Here is a 20,811-nt window from a genome sequence, read left to right on the forward strand (position 1 = left end):
CTGTAGGTGGCGGTATACACCATAGAGATGGGATCCATCAGTAATTTAAAAGAACAACAGGAAGCGATGTCGCATGAGTTTGCTTTTGTAATTCTTAATAAACCGTAGTGTTTCTTTGCTGTTTTCCATCTAAAATTGCATTAATATTCACTTTTTTAATTAATTCAAAAAATATTTCTGTTTCGTCATCCCCCAAACATACCCTACTATATTGTCCACCATTGCTTTGTGACTACAAACGTACGTGTGACGTAATATCAGGTAAAAACGTGCGACATGTATTCGGTCTTGTCAGCATTTATTCGCTAAACCTGTTTCCATAGCCAGAATTTGCATTTTCCTTTTTTCGATACGCTTCAAAATCCACCAAGCCAAGTGTAAAAACTTTTTAAGTTTAAGAATTTTGTGCCCTTTTTCGAAAATTTTAGCGTTCAATTTTATTTTCACATTTCTTGAAAATTAGAACAAAAATGGGTGAATGGAAACCCGACTATTGTTGCTCAGGGCTCAGGCAACGACCAATCACCTGTTTCCTGAAGCTGAGCTATGATTGCTCGTTGCCTGAGCCCTGAGCAACTGTGATGTCATTTTTTGTCATCAGCAAGTAGCAAAATGGCCGCCCCCTGAGATGGATAAAAATGGCTGAACGCAATGTTAACCAGAATACCATATTTAGACTAGTGGGGCTGCATAGAACATTTTTTTTTTTGGGGGGGGGGGGTTGACTGTTGTTTGTGACTTAAACTGGAGGACTCCACACATCAAATGTAGAAATAAATAACATTTAAAAAATCAACCAAGATGAGTCCAGTTAAGTCAACTTAGTATTACCATGACCTGGATTGCTGAGAATCCACACAGACAACAACTGTCAAGCCTTTTCCCATGTTTCTGGTCCTACCCAAAACATCAGCCTCCAAATGAATGCGATCTGTCAAACGAACAGTTAAATCTTTTGCTAAATTGGACCAGAAGGCAAACATCAACAGTCCTGAGTCCTGACAGCCAGTGCCATGGAAACTCATCCTAAACACCTTAAAGGCGGAAAAGCCAAATGGCGAGGGGAGTTGGGGCATACGTGAACACACACACACAAACATGCTTCAAGTATGAGTGGCAGCCCGATAAGGCCGAGATGACACTCCGCTAGGCTTGTTAGCGCACTCACACACACACACACAAGCGTGACTTGGCTCTCGGTCAAAGAACATTAAGAGATTTCACCACACGGAGGCCTTTCTCTCTCTGCTCATAATCAGCCTTCCATCTCCCACTCGACATATTTGTCAGCTCGCTTTTGCTGGTGAGCCCCTTGAGAAAGGCGCAAGAGGGGCTCATCTGCTCACATGATTAGTACGCGATGAAAAAAATACGTATAACATATCACTGTTATTTGTTAATACAGTATGCACTGTGATGTCCGTCGTTTACAGTAAGTATACTACGTAAGCTAGCACCTCATCAAAGTTATGTTTGTCTTTACGGTTGCCTTTAAGAATAATGTACTATAATTCTCCGATTTGTTTAAAGATAAGGGTGAGTGAATGGGGGAGAGAGAAGACGGAGAGTGCAAGTGAGAGTAGTTTGAGAAGAACAATACAGTGAGAGGAGAATATAAAGTCTGAGTCTGGAGTGGGAAGAAAATAATGCCCCCCAAAAAAAGTACAAGTTAGAGAAGGGTGAGGGAAGAATGCTGAGAAAAAAGGGAGAGTAATGTGAGGCAAGCGAATACTGGAGCGACAGTAGTGGCGTTTGCATCCAATTGTTTCAAATTTTTTAAGATAATTTACTGAAAATGCGCATAACGGACATGCGATTTATGCTATTTCCATCTGTTTTTCTTTTGGGAATATTGAGAGGGGACTCCGCCGCTGTAGGTGGCGCTATACACAATAGAGATGTGATCTACCAGTAATTAAAAAGAAGAAGAAGAAGACCAGGAAGCGACTGCGCAGTGCGATGACGTCACATGAGTTTGCTTTTGTAGTTCTTGATTTTTGTAATTCTTTGCTGTTTTCCATCTAAAATTGCATTAATATTCGCTTCTTTAATTAATTCCCAAAAGATTTCTGTTTCGTCGTTCCCCCCAAACATACCTCGTTCGACATTGCTTTGGGACTACAAACATACGTGTTACGTAATATCCCGTCAAAACGTGCGACGTGTATCCGCCAAAATTTGTATTTTCCTTTTTCCGATACGCTTCAAAATCCACCCCCTCTCAGCGTAAAAAAGTTTTTAGTGAATTTTGGGCCCTTTGTCGAATTTCTAGCATTTCCATTCAGTTTTATTTTCGCATTTCTTGAAATTTTGAATTAAAAGGGGTGGATAGAAACCCAACTACAGTGACTACGTTTACATGCAGGCAGTATAATATAATAATATAAATCTGAATGTCATGTTTAGACTAGTGAGGTCACATATAAAATATTATTGTCAAGAAACGTAAAAGGTTGACTTCCACTTTAAATGTCATGACACAACTTGACATAATTTCCGCATCTTATTTTCTAACATCAATAAAACCGTTAAAAATTATATTCATGTCTCACTACACTAATAAGGCAGTTGGTTTCCTCCTCGCTCCAAAAGTAAGGTTCTTTGCTCCGTCGTCATATTTGTTTACCTCTGCTTATGCATTTCCAGTGGGTTATGAGAATACGCACTGACTCGCTTAGCGGGTGGCAACGTAAGATGGCCGCCATGCATACAAGTATTTCCTGTGCTGTAGACGAAGATTCCTTTCATGCGCAGAACACGAAGGAATGTTCCAGTTAGTAAAGGTACCTGTAAAGTATTCGGGTTGGAAAACGGGTAACCTAGGGGTGTTATTCGGGTTTTTAAAAATAATTTTGACAGCATAATCAGTAACAGGAGTAGTGAGAGAAGAGTGAATAGGCAGGAGTGAGGAGTGTGAATGAGAAGAGGGCAAGTTCGAGGAGTGCGAGTGAGAGTCAGCAAGTGTTGTGACAAAACAGCAACTATTGCCGTGCTTTAACGGTTGCATTCGTGTCCCCGGTTGACGATGAGCCCCGCGCACCGTGTGCTCGTTAAGTATCGACATCACACCTTGTGTGATTAAAGCAAACACATTCATCATAATTCACAAGGCAAAACTGACCTTAAGCAAGCTTTCCTCTCGAGACCCTTCGGCCCAATCCATCAACCGCGTTTCACGTTTGATTTATTAAGCTGACTGAATTGTTTTTCCTCCTGAATGTGCAAATAATGAAATAAATGGAAACAAAGGCAAACGGTGTGAGTGCTTTAAGTAATGCACCTTAGCCTGTCAGCTTCCCAGTGGCAACCCCTATCTCCTCTCTCATTTAGGGATAGTTATCGCCTTGCCAGGCACTGACAGCACAGTGAAGAGTCGGGTGGACAAGGAGTAAGATGTAATATCTGCCTCCAACTTTAGGGAGGCTGCTTGCTTGATTAATGAGCGATTGACTCTGTGATTAACACCTGCGTGAGCAGGAGAGACTCCAAACATATCGATTTTCTTCCCTTCCTTTAACGGCTCCTCTCCCATGGCCTTGAGGAACACGATGAACACAATGGAATGGTTCCCGTTAAGCGCCTAATCTACATGCGCCGTCCTTGTTACATCAACCTAAGCGTGAGGGGGGATGGTTTTGATGGCTGTGTTTTTTTTTATTCCACTTCCACTGTTAGAGCCACAGTGGAACTGTTCCCAAAGGTTCTTGAATATTAATAGAGGATGCCCCCTCACGGAAGCGTATTGCATTCACTTAGGGAAAAAGAAAAGAAAAGAAACTCATGTTTTTCCGACTAATTTTTGGGGAACCTTTGTTTTTGGTGTGTTTTTTTTAACGTTTCTGTTCTTCTGAATTTTTTCTGTTCTTCTGAATTGTTTCTGTTCTTCTGAATTGTTTTTTTTGTTTTACTGAAAATTTTCTGTCATTAAAAATATTTTTTTTAAACGGGGGGAAATATTCTGAAAAATAGTAAGAAAAATTACTCAGAAAAACTGATTTATTTATTTATTTTTTTAAACAGGAAAAATAAAATTGTATATATATATTTTTGTTGTTGTTGCAGACTTGCTAATGGCGGACACTTTCCCGCATACCTCCAACGTACCTTCAACTATATGACTTAAGGTAAGTTATGTACCGTAATTAGTAACACACACAGTATCGGTTATGTTTTATGCTTTTTTTTACTGTATACTATCATTCTAATGTAATCTGGGTTTATCGTTTTATGGAGCATGTAAATATATGAACATGTCAATCGATCGGCATCATTTTAGTAAGCTAACAGTTGAGTTTCTACGGAAGCGTATTCCATGCGGTAAAGTGTCTGCATTTTTTTCCTTTTTTTTTTTAATATATAAATAATTTGTTCCCCTGTTTTTATGAATAATTTTTGTTCTTGTTTTTCGGATTTTTTTTTTTACAACAGAAAAAAAATTAAGTGAAACAGAACAAAAATTATTCAGAAAAATAGGGAAATAAAATTACACAAAAAAACAAAGCTCCCCCCAAAAGTGAATGCAATACAGTTCTGTAACCCCCCCCCCCCCCCCAAAAAGAAAGAAAAATAAACCCCCAACATAAATAGATAAATAAACTTTTACTCATGTGTTTTTCTTTTTTTTTTCACATGCAGGATGTTTTGGGTGTTTTTCAAGTGAAAGCAATACGCTTCCTTAGACCCCCCCCCCCCCCACACACACACAACGAAAACATAAATAAATAAATATATAAACTGCCCATTACTCATGTGTTTTTCATTTTTGTTTCACCTGCCAATACAGTTGCTACAGCTGTTGCTGATCTTCATATATCATAAATATCTCGTTTTGTATTGCATATGTTTCACGATATCGTGGTATTTTGTGCTATCAATACCCGTGGTAGCAATAAGCATGAGCAAGGAAGAAAGAGTGTGTAAAACTTGGAAGCATAGCTAATTCAATAAAAGCCAGCCATTGCTAACTAGAACAAATTAAATAATCCCTCCACAGACAGTCAAGGATTATCATTATCAAAGTCACAGATGTGTGTAGAATGTGGAGCTGCCGACCACAAGTGGACGAAAATAATGCCTGCATCTCACGTGCACATTTTGTATTGCTCAGGTCTTCGGTAACAGCCAATCACAGCTCAGCTTCAGTCGACAGCAAGTGGCAAAATGGCCGCCCCTGAGATGGATAAAAACCCGCTGGAATTTGCTTCATAACTTATATTCCACAAATCTAATATTAATGAGAATGTCATGTTTAGACTAGCGAGGTCACGTATAACATATTATTGTCAAGAAATGTTTAAGGTCGACTCCCTCTTTAAAAATAAAGATAAAGACGTCTCAAGTTTAACACAGTGACGTGGTACCTCTGTACGCTTATGATGAGTACAAATAGAGTGAGGAAGACGGCGGCGGAGGTGGTGGTGGTCAAAAAGGTGCTTACTGTGACCCTTTTGCCATCCCCGGGGCATATAGGCAGCATTATTCTTTCACATGTACAGATCAGAAGGGTCAAAAGTTCCTCTCTCTTTATAAAGGACTAATACTTTCCCCCTTTGAGTCTCCCCCATGAGGGCAGAAGGTAGAAAAAGGACTCGTTAATTGGGATTCTCGACCCAAGGTGCTACGGAGATACACGCAGGCTTTGAAAAGGAAAGTTAAAGGCAAACTTTTAATGCAAAAGTCAGTTCCTGGAACCAGAACATTGGGTGAATTCCAATTTAAAAAAAATACTCACCAGTCAGTCTTTATTGTTTGGGAAAAGGTTTCAGGGTCTTGGTCTACAAAGGAGAAGATAGGGATGAGAAATGAGTTTGAGTGATCATGGTGTGACAGTGAAGGTCACTAAGAAAGACCGCACGCCAAATTGATGTTGGGCAAGAAGATGCAATGAAGGCCGACTGCCGCGTCATCTCACACCTTGTGTATCTGGGCCAAAGGGTTGCCCGCTGTGAACCCACCATACAGACGTACTGCTGTTAAAGGTCTATAAGGTGTTTTTAATGATCATCTCATGTTCTTGTTTGGGGTTTTTTTGTATGCTTGCTGAGCTTTTTTGTTCTGAGGTCACCCTGACATTTTGCTTAGCATCTATGTCTACTTGCTGGCCTGCCATTGGATAAAATGAGGTGTCGTGTGACGTGTTGACATTTCATATGATGTCGGGCGGTCCTGTGTTGTGGACTTTATGGATGGAGTTGAAAATAAGTCAGCTTGAGCAACTTTAGTGCAGCAGGGGAGGCAGCTGGACTTTCAGCTGAGTCTGGCCCTCGCACCACCTGATACAGGACGGCTGACTGTAGTGGAAACGAATCCCAAGTGTCCTCTTCTTGGACGGACCCTCACATGGTTTCCTGTCCGGCTGTCCGTCCACGCACTGCATCTGCAGTGAGATAAATGATGAATACTAATATTTGGGTTACAGCATTTAGATCCGTGATCCCATTTAACGAGGCTTTACCGATCGGTGATCAGCGAGTTAAAAAAAACTACAACAACCCGATCACCGATCTGATCACACGATCGAGCAATATGTCTATTTAAATAACTTGTTTATTTACTGCATATATTATTTTAAATATATAGTATATTTATTTGTTTAAAATATGACAGCAAATGGAAATGTACATTTACATGTAAATATGCCAAATGAAAGCCATCTGTCTTGTCATGTCGCACCATTTAAAGGAAGCATGTGTATTGTTGAGTGAACATCAAAAGAAGTATTCTGAAGAAATGTTTGTCAATTATAATGACTGTCAATTAACTGCTGATTTTTGCTTCTCGTGTTTCTCAAATAGCTGAGATCCACTCTACACTATTAACATCCATCCGTTTTCTATACTGCTCATATACCCTACTACACCCTGGACTGGTCGCCAGTCAGTCATATATACACTCTAAAAAGAGACTTGTTGAACCAATTTAAGATGACAAATTGAACTGTTGACCAACTTAATAAAATTGCTTCAATTGGTAACACATGATTGAATTAAGTTCATTAATATATTCACTCTGGATTAATTTGGGATTAATTAAATTAAATGTTGGATTAATTAAATTTAATTAATTATGAACTCATTAAACGTAATATATTTACTTAGGATTTATTTTGGATTAACTTAATTTAATTAATTATGAGCTCATTAAACTTAATATATTCCCTTTGGATTAATTTTGGATTATTTTAATGAGTGAATATATTAAATTTAATCAGATCATAATTAATTAAATTAAGTCAATACAAAATTTAATTAGATTAATCCAAAATTACTCGAAAGTGAATATATCAACTTTAATCTTTAAACTTTAATATATTCACTTTAGATTAATTTTGGATTCATTTAATTAATATTAAATTTTGATTAATTTAATTCAAGTAAATATATGAAGTTTAATGAAGTCATAATTGTCACTATGGATTAACATAATTCAATTGTGTGTTACCAATTAAAGCAATTTTATCAAGCTGGTCAACAATTCAATTTGCGACCTTAAATTGGTTCAACAATTCTTTTTTTAGAGACAGACAACCATCCACTCTTGCACCATGACTGAGTGGGGGACTGAGCCCACACTGGCTGCACCCAAGTACCTCTCGTCTACAGCATCAGTGACTCACCATTCCAATACATATTTTCCCAAGAGCTTTTGTATTGTATCTCCTTAGATCAAGCGGCAATGTCAAATTGCGTGACTGGATTTTTAAAACCTGCAGTCCACCTTCATCACATCTTTGTGTATTCTGTGGTGTCCACAGAGAACAGCTAGCCTTGACTTTGTCCACGCAAACACACACAATTCTTGCACAATGCTCATGTGTCACTTGACAAAAGGTGAGGATCACAGCGAGCTGTTTACTCTTTAATCGCCTCTCAAGGACAAAGACCTTTATCAGGGCTGACCAGTGGCCAGTGCCCCCCCCCCAACTCCCCCACCCCCAACCCATGTATCTGAGTTATGGAGCGCCTGCTGATGCTTCTTAAAGGGCAGCGGGACTAGAGAGAGACGCGGCGTATGCTTAACACTAAGCCGACGGCTACCGGCACCCAGCATCCATCACTGTCGACGCCCCCCCACCCCCACAGGCAACCTCTTTTTTTGGACTGGTGACATGTTGGACCTTCAGGCCATTTAATGCAATTATGCTAAACCTCCTCTCGCCATGATCACTTTTCCTAATTCGTAGTTTAAGGTATGTAAACACTTGACATAAGGTATGTGGTAATTTGATCCTTACTAAACTGCTTCAAAATGTAACTTAAATTACTTAATTAGTTAATTCAAAATTAATAATTTATTTAATTAATTTAATTAAAAACTTTAATACTTGGTTAGTTACTTAAATTTAACTTTAAATGACGGTTTGCATTACTTAAGAATTGCATCGCTCTCATTACTGTAGCAAACTTAAATCGCTTGTATGAGCTGTAATGATCCCTTCTACAACATTCCTGGGAAATCACAATGTCCCATCACCGGAAAGCTATTTTTAGAGCAGGACCATGAGTTACTCATTGGTGACATCTGACCTAACTGGCCAAAACTTTTTTTTTTGTACTACAAATAATGTATCCATGACAGTGACATATAGTGACAGGTGGCGCAATTAAATGTTCTTCCACTAGATGGCAGAAGGCACAATTAACTTGCATATCCACATGTTGCTAATTATACAAAATATTAGCTTTGTGTTCAGAGGTGGCAAATCCAGGTCCATAAAGTAAAAAAAAAAACTGCCACCGTTTGGCTTTAGCCCCAGGTGTTAGCTAGCTAGCTCGAACTAGCTCCATGGTGCTCGTTTACCCGCTAGAGAACTAGCTAGCTAGCATCAATGGCTAAATCCAAACTGTGGCTGAGTTTGTACTTTCTGGACATGGATTTGCAAACCTCTGTTTGTGTTCTACTAAACATGGCCAGATTTCACACTGTATACATTGAGACAAGATTTTTTTGTGTGTGTATAAAATACCTCTCATTTTCCATTTCAAATCAGTTTCTTTGACCCCACGACACAATGAATCCTCGATCACCGTGAGTGCAATAATGGCCCAATGGCAATTTGAGGCTGCCTTCACAGGGGTGGACGTGAAACATCTTATCAAAGTATCATCCAAGGTTACAGCCTGAGCGCTTTGCTTCTAAAGTATATGGTGAATTTATCCCTGTAATGTATGTACGGGGCAGGGCGAGTGCGCTTGGGGAGATTACGATCCCGTTTAATTGGAGCCTTGTGCCGTTCGTACGCTCGGCGGTTTTGACTCCTCTGGTCAAATATAAATTTCTCATCAACTCTGCTGGATGTCACCGAGAGCTGTTTGGAACCTACGCCATTCCAAATGAGTTGGAATTAAGGGAATTACTCAATTAGTGCATATTTATTCACCGCTGCACACTGCCCAGGGATGCAATTAACTTGTTTAAATGCTGCAGCGTGAGTCAGAGGTGCTGGAAACATTTAGCGAGTCTCCGGTTAGTGACAAGGTTAAAGCGTATTCGGTATGTTTTGTTGAGAATTGGTTTGACATGTCGTGTAAAACTTTCTAATAACAGTGCTGAGGTCTTTGAGCACCATTAAAACAAATGTATGAAGGGCTATGTAAGTTGATGGAAAAATAAAGAAATAAAATGAATCCAGCCATTTTTAAAGGGACCTTAAGTGTGCTGTTTACTACAGTGTTGCTAAGTAGAGCTCTTTTCAACACATTGCCGTGTGTTGAAAACTTTTTTGTCCCCATAAACAACTTTTGGGGTTTTCTGTTGCATCATGTCTGATGTCCGTCGAGGTGTGATGATGCAAAGCGGAGCACAGGCCAAGAAAGAATCCATTAGGGGTAAAAATGTGTGTGTTACATTATGCCACGTTAATAGGCACAGACTTTCCTCTGCAACAGTGAAAGTGAGGTTTAGTGGAAAGCTTGCTCATTTATGCAAGGGCAATCCACAATAATGAGCCACCAGTAATGGAAAAAACATTTAGCCGTACTGTGTTTTTACTAAACTATCATTTAAAATGCCGACAGAAGCAGAAGCATTTGCTGTTGTTTACGTGCTGTCATTTGGATGCAGAATATCCTATTTTGCTCGGCACAGGTGCCACTTTGCATACTGGGCAGGGCTGAATTTCGGTGCTGTTGAAATGTTTACTGCAGTGGTGGTGAGTTTTTGAAGTCATATCAGGTATCATTTTGGACGGAAAGTGTGGAACTGCCAATGTGGCGTAAATATTTGTGACTGGCAAATACGTTTATGTAAAGTACGTTCAAACTTGCAAATACATTCAAATCTATTTACAACTGTGTTCGAATGTACTTGTAAGCTTCTTTTTCCCCCCCCATAATGCCACAGGGTATTGACGGTATTATGGGGAAAAAAGATTATGAACAAGCAATGTTTGCTTAATTTTCTAACATACTGGTATATTGTCGACCAAATGCAAAAAAAATAAAAATAAATCACAATTTTGTACTTGTGCATGTGCAAGTCAATGCCCTGAATCATTATTGTGGGGGATAAAAAAAAAAAAAGTTTGTATAAGCTAGCCTACAAGTTCGTTCAAACTTGCAAATACATTTAAATATATTTACAACTATGTTTGAAAGTACTTGTAGGCTAAATGCTAAAATATAAAATAATAATGCTAAAATATAAAATAATAATAAAAAGCAACATTTTTGTTCAAAGTGTCGAACGTAAAGTATATGGAACATTCAGATGCATTTGTGAAAGGAGTCATAAGGAACAAATCTCTCGCGCAGCATAGTTGAAAACCAATATGAAAAAGTATACAGTCCACTCAACAATATTGAAACCTAAGTGACTACTCAACTTTAGCAGCTTTCCTGCACCAAAATAACATAGTGGGAATCTCAGAAAACCACGCTACATTGAAAGCATCACTCGAAAGAAGCCACGCTAACAAAATAGTTTCTCAGTGAGCAATTGAGGATTGGTTTGATTTTTTAAATAAATTAATCATGATTAATAGTAGGGCTGTGCAATTAATCGAAATTCAATTACAATTTAAATGATAACACTCCACAATTACAAAACTGGCATTTAAAAAAAAAGAAAGAAAATAAGATTATTAATGCAAATTTTGAGTTGCTAAAAATGGATTTGTTTTAAAATACTGTAACTAATTTAATAAATGTTGTTTGGTCCAAAATAAATATATTTGCCTTAATATGTTTTACATTTAAACATTTTCTTGTTTTGCACCAAAACACAAATAATCGTCCTAATCGTAATTAATCATGATTAATATTTTTCTTCATAATCGAGCAGCTCTAACAAATAGCAACATGCTTTCTTTCCCCCGTCACAGCGCCATCTGCTGGTAGCTTAAATCATTCAACAGTCATGCCCGCTGCACTGCTTCCAACATTTAAACATCACTTTGTAGAAAAAGGTCAGCCATGCTGGGAGCAAGAGTGCCTCCCTGCTGTGAAACAACTGTGCGTGCCTTCAGGGGGTGAACAGATGACATCATCTTGTTTATTGTCCACCATCACATCTTATGACCGTACGGCATGCAGGATTTTTATTGGCCAGCGTTTCCCATCGCTTTCTGCATGGTGATCACATCGCACCTCCACGCGACTGCTACTTGCAAGCTGCCGTGCTAACATTCATCTGTATGTTGCTGCGGGCCGAGCCAACTTGTAATATTGTTATAGTTTTGATTGAACATTTGAGCGTGCGTTATTCGCTCTCGCTGACCTATTGGGAAAAATGTGATTTCAAAAGCACCAAATGTGGGTTTATTGCCGTATAATACGGTACAGTGCTCGTGTGAGCTGGCTGCTGTGATGGGGGTGCTCAAAAGCCAATGGTTGCCATAGCGACAAGAATAGAAAATGAACGGTTGAACCGGCGCTGCCTCTTTATGTTTGTGTTTTTACTATACCAATGTGTTACTTTGCATGCCTTTGCGTTAACCCCCCCCCCCCCCCCTCTCTCTCCAAACGATGGCTCTGACCATAGAGTTTGGCCGTATGTCATGTGATCAACAGTTGACCAATCACAGCGCTGTGATTGAAACCAAGTTGGCCAAACTCTCTCTATCAATGGCTCTGGCTCCGACTAACTCCCGCTAGCCGTTCTTGTTAGCTGCTCCGGCTAATTCCGGCTCGCGTGGGATTTCGGCGTCGCTTTCCGGGCTTCACAACGGCTCCCCGAGATGCTCTCGTTTGCTCACGCAAATAAGAATTGATGATAGGCTTGTGAAATGTGGCCTCTCTGAGCCACCGTAGTCACGCGTGCTTCTAACTGATGTTTTTTTACCGCTAGATGGCGCTAAGGACTACACACAAAAGCCATACGCTGTATTTGCTTGAGACAACCGCTTCCCAAAACAACAAGAATGTGACAAGTGAATATTAAGTGTGCTGTACTTTCTCCTTTGTCCATTTTGATTGAAGAATGTCAAAGACCTTTTATTAAGACAGCTGGGAACTGCTACACATTGTGATAACACAGCATAATATGTTTCCTTTTAGAATGACAAATGATACATTTTGTAACTACGTTATTAAGAGAACAATCTTTACTGTGCTGCCTGCCTAGTAAAAAGATAAGACGCATCAAAGCTTTGTCTAAGTGGCACAATTAGAACAATGCGGTCCATCTCATTTTTAGCCACCAAAGGATTTCTGCTTGTGCCGTCGATCTCTATATAGCCATCACAAAATGAAGGGGGAAAAATGTGGGGGACATTTTGTCCAATTAAAGGATTAGACCAACGTCGCCCGGGCGACTAGAAAAGCCCCCTTTATTTATTTTTATTGAATTTCCATTTGTGCTGTTTGGACTTTATTCAATTTTACACTGCACTTTGTATTCATTAGGACGCAAAAGGAGGAGAGTGGACGGCATCTAAAGCAAAGGAGTGCCGGCTTTTCAGAGCTCCGCCTCGGCATTGATCGGCAGCCTCGTGCGCATTATCGTCGTAATGTTGCGACGCTTACTCCATCAAACGAGAAAAGGTAGACATTTAACATAACTCATATGTTTTTTTTTTTTATTATATGCCTATAATGCACTCAGCGTTACACAAACATTAGGCTTTGTGGGGAGGTTCTTCTTTGGATATTATTTGGCAAGACAGTCATTTGCCTGACTCAAACTATACCAACAACAGATTTCTTTCTGTTGAAGAAAACTCGAACATCAGTTTTCTCCCAGCTATATCCCAGCATGCGAGGTCGCCGGGTTTCTCAGGCATCTTGTTTCTACAGCATCCCCCACGAGAGGCAGCCGGCCGAGAGAGCCGGAGGGTTACTGTAAGTCTGAATGTTAAGGAGATCCCACAGGGCTTAGAGCCAAGCCTTGTGCCATTGTATTACGTATGCGGTAAAGGAGCTTTTGGGTCCCGTCAAACTGATGCGGATTTTAAAAGAACTGAAGCGAAAGGCAGAAAATAGTTTCAGGTATTTTTATTATATTTATTTATTTATTTTATTTGGGAACGTACACAATGGATAACATTATAACAGCAAGACAGGTCCCAGAGGAGAGCTGCCATTTTTGTATCTTAAAAAAAAAACACACAAGGATCTGTTTTAGAAGCAGCAAAAGCGCTGATGTGAGACTTCAAAGCACAAAGTTGATCAGTCAGTCTACTCAGTAAAAAAGAAGGCACAGGCATAAGAGTGTATATTAATAGACGACAGTAAGAAAATAGATTATTGGGCAATTAGTGAGAGTGACTGTGTAAGTGTTTTTCACACAATTTATGACAGAATTGTACAAAAAGTGGACCTCTGTTTATTGCAGAAAAAACACACCAGACCATGTTAAAAAACTTTTCATTTGCTCCCAAACACATATAAATACATTCTATTTTAAATGTTTTATGTGTTCCAAAGACGTATTTATGCGTCTTTTTATATAAATATATATATACTTTTTTAATGCTAGAGCATACAGAAGGCTTCGATGCAGCCTCTCAACTGCAGAGAACGGGTGAAGAAATGGTAATTATTACAAACACGGCCAGCAGGTGGCAGCAGAGTATAAGAGATCAACCGTGGCTATGTTGAAAACAGCTCATTTACCCACAGTTCTAAACAGATTTGTGAATAATGATGAAACTTAGCAATATTCTAGTGCTAATTGCTGCAAAACGGAAACAGAAATATACTTATTTGTCCTGATGAAAGCAGAGGCTCTAATCTTTCTTTGGTTAGGTTCCATGTTTTTATAGCAATAGAACACAATACTAGGTAGGCCTTGAAAAATAATAAATACATTGCTAACTCACAAAGAAGCTAGCAAAACTAGCATCGATGTTGTCGGATATTTGAATATTCTGTTGTCCAGAGATGCTTGTTATACTTTGTTCAGATGTTAAAATACACGGTGTTTGCTAGGGGTGTGCCAAAAAATCGATCCTAATAAGAATCGCAATTCTCATTTAGAACGATTCAGAATAGATTTTAAATGTCCCAAAATCGATTTTATTTAAATTATTTTATACTGTCTTCCCTTTGTTTGTGTGTGCCTTTATTGGGAGCGCGGTTCATGTTGTACCCGATTTGGCCACTTAGGGGCAGTGTGGTTCCACGCGGTCTGATACACTGTTAAATTGTAGCCACATTAGAGAGTAGAAGGAAAAAGTCATGATCAAGTTATTCCAATAAAAGTTTTTTTTTTGCAGCATGGAGCCGTTCTTTTGTGTGATAAAAGTGCCGCGAGTAGTAAATCATTTTGAATCAAAAATCGTTTTTTAATTGAAAATCGATTCTGAATCGAATCGCACACCCAAAAATTGAAATCGAATTGGATCGAATCATGAGACATTCAAAGATTCTCACCCATAGTGTTAGCCATATATGGGGATGAGGATAATCTAATTTTGCTTAAAAATCCAAATTATCATAGTCTATTTAATGATTGTTTTCTGCAGAAAACAATTTCAGAAAAATACAAATAATTTCAAAGTAGGTATAGTAATGGTTGTGTTAAAAAGGTTCCTTAATAGCACCGCAAAAGCTAATTCTCACCTTCCAGCACATCTATGTACGCTTTGACAAACAAAGCCGCAACATGTTGATGAGTTATTCTAATTAGATTCAGCGGTGTATGAAGACACAAGAGAAGAGCTGCAGTTTGTACTCGTGGTTAAAAAAAAAAATCTCCTCTAATAACTCAACCTCCCCGTCAGACCAATTACCATCCACACCCCTCCAGCTCTGCAGCTCAATGTGAAAAGAGACTTGTATTGTTGTGCATCTAATACGAGAAGCTAATGTACTCATCTAAAATTTCATCTAAATACCTCGGGCTGAACAATTAATGGAATACAAATTGGCATTGCATTGTCATAGAATGCATTTTTCCTTTACACTTTTGTTTTTAATTGTTTTCCATGATGTTTGGGAAAAAAAAAATCTTCAATTTTCCCACCTACCGTAAATACAACCAGTAGGTCTTCAATACATTACTGGAACTCTTATAACGAGACTGGGTCATTCTTACAAGTAAGAAAGTAAAAACGCCATAAAACGTCCAATCCTTTTGACGCAAACACATAAAAAAAAAAAAAAAACTCCATGCGAGAAGAGAAAGGTTAAGACACACTTGCACGAGGTTTCGTCATAGCTCGGCTGGCAGGTTTTCTGTTTTATGCGGCTGACAGTTGAGAAAAGCAGAGGTGTTAGCTCAGAGAGACACAGATCCCAGATGCATCCATAGCAATTGCGAGCAACACAAAACAAACCTGTTAAGATTCAAGCATCTACGCCTCACGGGGGCCAATCAACTCGATGTAAATTGGATCTTCTTCTTTTTTGCGGCCTGACAGACTCTGCAGACCATTTGTAGTGCTACGTTGCTTGGTGGCCACGTTTGCTATGAAGATAAGACGAAGACAAGTTTCTAAGCTTTTGAGATATATACACTGCAGATGGTATAGGTCATTGATGTTTATCAATGCAAAAGTATATTTAAAAAATATATATTGTGAAAAAGCACCTGTCCACTTACATTTCCAAGTAAAGCACAACTCATTACCTGACTATGGATGCCTTCAAAGAACAGAAGCAGTTGTTTATATAATATATATATAATTACCATAAGATCCTATTGATGGTTTATTTTAGCCCATTTGTATTTTGTATGCTAGGTTTAAGCTAGCAAGCAGCAGGGTTATTATAGTTTTGGAATTTTTCATTTTAGTTTTTATTTCGACTTGAGTTTTGTTTTTTGAATTGTGTTTTCAGGGTGGTTCTGTTAGTTTTTATTAGTTTTAGTTATTTGATAAATGCTTAGTTTTAGTTAGTTTCAGTATTAGTTTTAGTTTTAAAAAATATGTGTATTACTTGAGCGCAATATTTAAAAACCACCATGGGAGCAACGTCATCTGAAGGTGCTTTTCTATTGGCTGCTGCTAGATGACGTCACTTTTTGTCTGACAATCTTTCAAACATCCTTGTTCCGGTTAAAATCAAAATAAATCTACTTAAAATCACATTTAAAATCATCCCCAAAGGCTCATGCATTAACTTACTTACCAAAGATTAAAACAAAGGACATTTTTGTTATAATTATAGCTAGTTTTAGTTAAATTTGTAAACATAAAATGTAGTTTCAGTTAGTTTTCTTTTTTTTTAAAAAGCATTTTCGTTTTTAATTTATTTCATTAACAAAATAGTTTTTTGAATTTTTGTTTCAGTTTTTTGTCAGTTTTAGTTAACTAAAATAACCTTGGCGAGCAGTCACTTTACATGATTAAAGTGATCCTGGTGTTTAAATATTGAAATATTGAATTCTCGTTTGCTTTATGTGTCTGTTTTACAGTAAATTCAAATGAATAGTGACATGCTATAAATCTTATTTTAAGAACTTTAAGTGAGAGTCTTCTTTTCATTTCCCCCAATGTGCTAGCAAGCTAGCTAGCTAGCTAGCTAGAAACATCCTCTTCTTTTCTTTTCTTTTTACACCCAGTAAATTCATGAATATGTCCATTTTTATCATTTTTCACGGGACTAATTAGTACGCGGATAAATTTAACTGACACATTGCGTAACGAACGGAAGTAAATCTTGGGCCAAAAACCCCTGATTTAGAACATTGTCATTATTTATGTATTTTTGTTTTATTTTCTACCCATACGCATTAGGTATTTGTTCAAATACAATATATGATATCTGTTATGCACAAACTTGGGGGATTAACAAAATTAAGTTGGCACAAGTTTAAAATACGTCCACAGACACTATCAAACTTCTTTGTTTCAAACAGTTGTGAATCATGGTGTCAAGGTCTGAGCATACATGATTAATCCGAAGCATAATTAATTCAAAAGGGCAGACAAAAAATTTGCCAACAGCAGACTCCATCCTTGAAAAAAAAAAAAAACTACAATCTGAAGATTTCTTAACTCTTTTCTGCTTCTGGTAGCCAATTAAAATGTAACACTTTACCACGGAGTGTTTTATTCCATGTATTTCCAGCAATCATCCGGCATAAAAAAAGCAAACCTGGGGGTACATGATGTTGTTTGTAGCGGTGAGCGTTTGTGTGGAAAATAGGACAAGTGTTGAAAACAACTTCAGACACATAATCACACATACTACAATGTACTTCACTTTGGGTTTGTGAGGAGATTAAAAAAGCTTCCGCAGCCAATTAGACATTGTAAGAAGGCGTTGCAGAGGCGGCGAGGCGCCGCCATTAAGACGTGCATTCAAGTCAACATATACGGGCGCCGTAAAAAGGTGTCGCAATTAAAAAAATGGACATTTTGCAGAACAGGCTGCCGCATGTGATCAGATAATAAAGACATGATGAAAGCAGCATTTGGTTGGCTCAGTAACTTGATTATAGCGATATACTTTTGACAATACTTGCAAGAAGTCATGTTAAAGGTCAAAATCATCTTCAAAGGGACTTAAAAGTTTGATATTAATCTTAAAATGAGACTTGAAAAGTGCTTTGACCACTTCTATTAATTGGGAGTTTTACCTTCATTATTTCTAGTTCCACTTTTTGGGGGAAGGTAGTACATTGAAACAGGGGTTAGAAAGGCCCTACCGGGTGCAAAAAAAAAAAACAATTGGGTGATTTTTAATTTTAATTTTATTTTTTCACGCATGAACACGTGACGTAAACCAAAGGTTATGACATTCAAACATTCCTCGGTACAGTGAAATAGTGGTTTAAGTGGATTAGTGGTCCAACCAATTAATTGGTCAAATAAATTAATCAGCCAATTTTAGCTGTTTTAAAATCTGGTGCAAAAATTTACTAATAAATAACTACATAAATCGGCAGATTTTTTTAAATATATATATTACCCGAAAATGACCCCCAAAAATCGGATGCAAATTTTTTTTATTACAAATTAGCAGATTTTTTTTTTTTTTTGTATTACCCGAAAATGACCGCAAAAAAATTGGATGCAAAATTAAAAATGACGCATGAACACATGACATATGACAAAGATTATGACATTTTGACTTTCCTCGGCAGATTTAGACAGATTTTTCTCTCTGTTGCAAAGTTAAACAAATACTATTGGACAGAGTATTGTAAAACAGTCACATTTTCTCTCTGTAATATCTCTATTGTTGTAAGCCAATTTATTCAATATGTCACTGTTGCCAGGTGAAATCTTGCACCTCCAAAACTATCACTATTCTGGAGATCCCCAATACGGTATATTTGTTCAAACATTAACATTACATCGTCAAAGAGCGCAAACTTTTTTCAACACTTGGACTGACCAACAGTATAAATTTGTGAAAAAAATAGAACTTAACCACATTAACTTAATCAAGGTTCATTGAAGATACCAAATTGTCCATAGGTGTGAATTTGAGTGTATAGGGTTATTCGTCTTGTCCATGAGTGGCACAAGCGATGCGACTCGAAGCAATTGCTGGCAGAGGAACTACATCGGATAGAAACAAATCATCGGCCGTTCCAACCTACCTTCAAATACTCTCCATTGTGACCTTTCCCTCAGTGGCCCCATTTAACTTGTGTCACATATATTCATGTTTGTCAATAAAGTTTGACCTTTGTGCAACGGTTAGCGTGTCCATGTATCTGTGCCAGTGTTTCAATTGCCTCACTCGTGAGGTTAAGTGTGAGCGTGTAGCGTAGTTGCTTGGAGGGATTGGGGTTGCTTCCTCAGAAAGGGGCGACTATAATACTGTTTTAAAGTCATATTTTCATGTGAAATCCATATAGGTAGTTTTACTTGATTTTATTGTGTTTTCGTTTGGCAGCAATGATGACGATATGTATGGAGGACCAAAACTGCTAAAATTCTAAATAAATAAATGACTAAAAGTGAAAATGAAAACAGATATAAAAAATATGTTTCAAAAATTAAGAAAAAATAATATATATATATGTACATGTCGAAATAAATAAAAAAATAACGCTCTGCTCTCACGTTTATTTATTTAAATATTAAATATTTATTTAAATGTTATTCAAATGAAGGGGCGGTCCTAAGCATGTCTTGGGTTGGACTTCGCCGTTGCAAACTGCGTTTCATTGGATGAGTAAGCGGCTCGGCGAACACACATATACATATATATATATATATATATATGTGTGTATATGTATAGTTATTTTATTTTTATTTCCATTTATGTTTTTGGGGGGGGGGGATTTAATTTTTGAATTATATTTTTTATATCAGTTTTTATTTTCACTTTTAGTCATTTATTTAGAATTTTGGCAGTTTTGGTCCTCCATAGATATGAGGATATGCTATAATGATTGTGACAGTTTGCGATTATTTCCTATAGAAAAACTACTTTTGACATTAGAACAATTTGAAAGTCAACCAGCCTCACAGATTGGTCTCCACTTTGGAGGTTCAATTGTACAGTGTGACTTCAAAAAGCAGTTTAATGGATTTAGCATAAGTAAATCACAGCAAAGAGGTTCACAGCAGTTGGAAGAAAAATCAATAGATCCATCAAAGAGTAAAGAAACAAAAAAGGCGAGCGAAACCAGACAGATGTAATAACGACAGCATGCACTTATTGTCATTCTGCTTGCTCTTTGCGAGCCCGGCGACAGTGACGCACGTGCTCGGGACTCGCAAGAGAATCTTCCGCTACGTGAATAACATGCCGAGCCAATATTGTGCTCGTGTGACGTTGAAATCTTCCAATAATTTGGCTGACTGACTCATCACTTGTGCTTTGCAGCAATGCGAGTCTCTCCCTGTCAAAACCTTTTCTTGTGGATGGGCGGCGTTCCTGGCAGCCTGGCCGGCCGTACAAATTGAATGGAAGTGTAATGCATGAGGACGGATGGTTGGCTTTGTTCCCCCCCCCCCCCCCCCCCCGTTTCATTTTATCCATACGGCTGCTACCTGTGGTTTTTGTATCCGTATTTTAATGCAGCTTTCACCCTCAAACTTGCAATAACTGTTGTACACTTTTGTAACATAGTTATTGTCAGCTGTAACCTCACACTCTAAAAACAGTTGGGTCAAAAATGGACCAATCCTCTACTTGGGTCAATTTGACCCAACTTTGAGTCAAGAAACCAGTTGAGGGCGTTGTACCCTACCTACTGTCCGAAGGCAGCTGGGATGGGCTCCAGCATCCTGCGACCCTTGTGAGGAATAAGCGGTTAAGAAAATTCAGAAAGTTGGGTCAAATTGACCTATAAAGTGTATCGGTCCATATTTGATCCATAATTGGGTTACTTTTGACCCAACTATTTTTAGAGTGCACAATCCGTTCCATAATGCCAGTTAACTTCCAAGGTCTAATTTCAAAACCATGTTTGTCATCGGAAACCATGTAAGGTGAAATAATTCAGTCCAGGCTCAAACTACCACAA

The 20,811-nt window shown here is 38.1% G+C and overlaps 1 protein-coding gene across 1 annotated transcript in view; it reads left to right on the forward strand.

Annotated features, from left to right (window-relative positions):
- Window positions 1–20,811, forward strand: part of glra4a (glycine receptor, alpha 4a) — an 82,170-nt gene that overhangs the window by 12,475 nt on the left and 48,884 nt on the right. The window contains exons 3-4 of the mRNA XM_086084844.1: window positions 4,063–4,124; window positions 12,843–12,980. The gene's annotated coding sequence lies outside the window, so the exon portion shown is untranslated. The remainder of the gene's footprint in view (window positions 1–4,062; window positions 4,125–12,842; window positions 12,981–20,811) is intronic.

This window comes from Leptonotus elevatus, chromosome 9 (genome assembly GCF_054856555.1).
Source record: "Leptonotus elevatus isolate MCC_2025b chromosome 9, RoL_Lele_1.0, whole genome shotgun sequence".
NCBI classification, from domain to species: domain Eukaryota; kingdom Metazoa; phylum Chordata; class Actinopteri; order Syngnathiformes; family Syngnathidae; genus Leptonotus; species Leptonotus elevatus.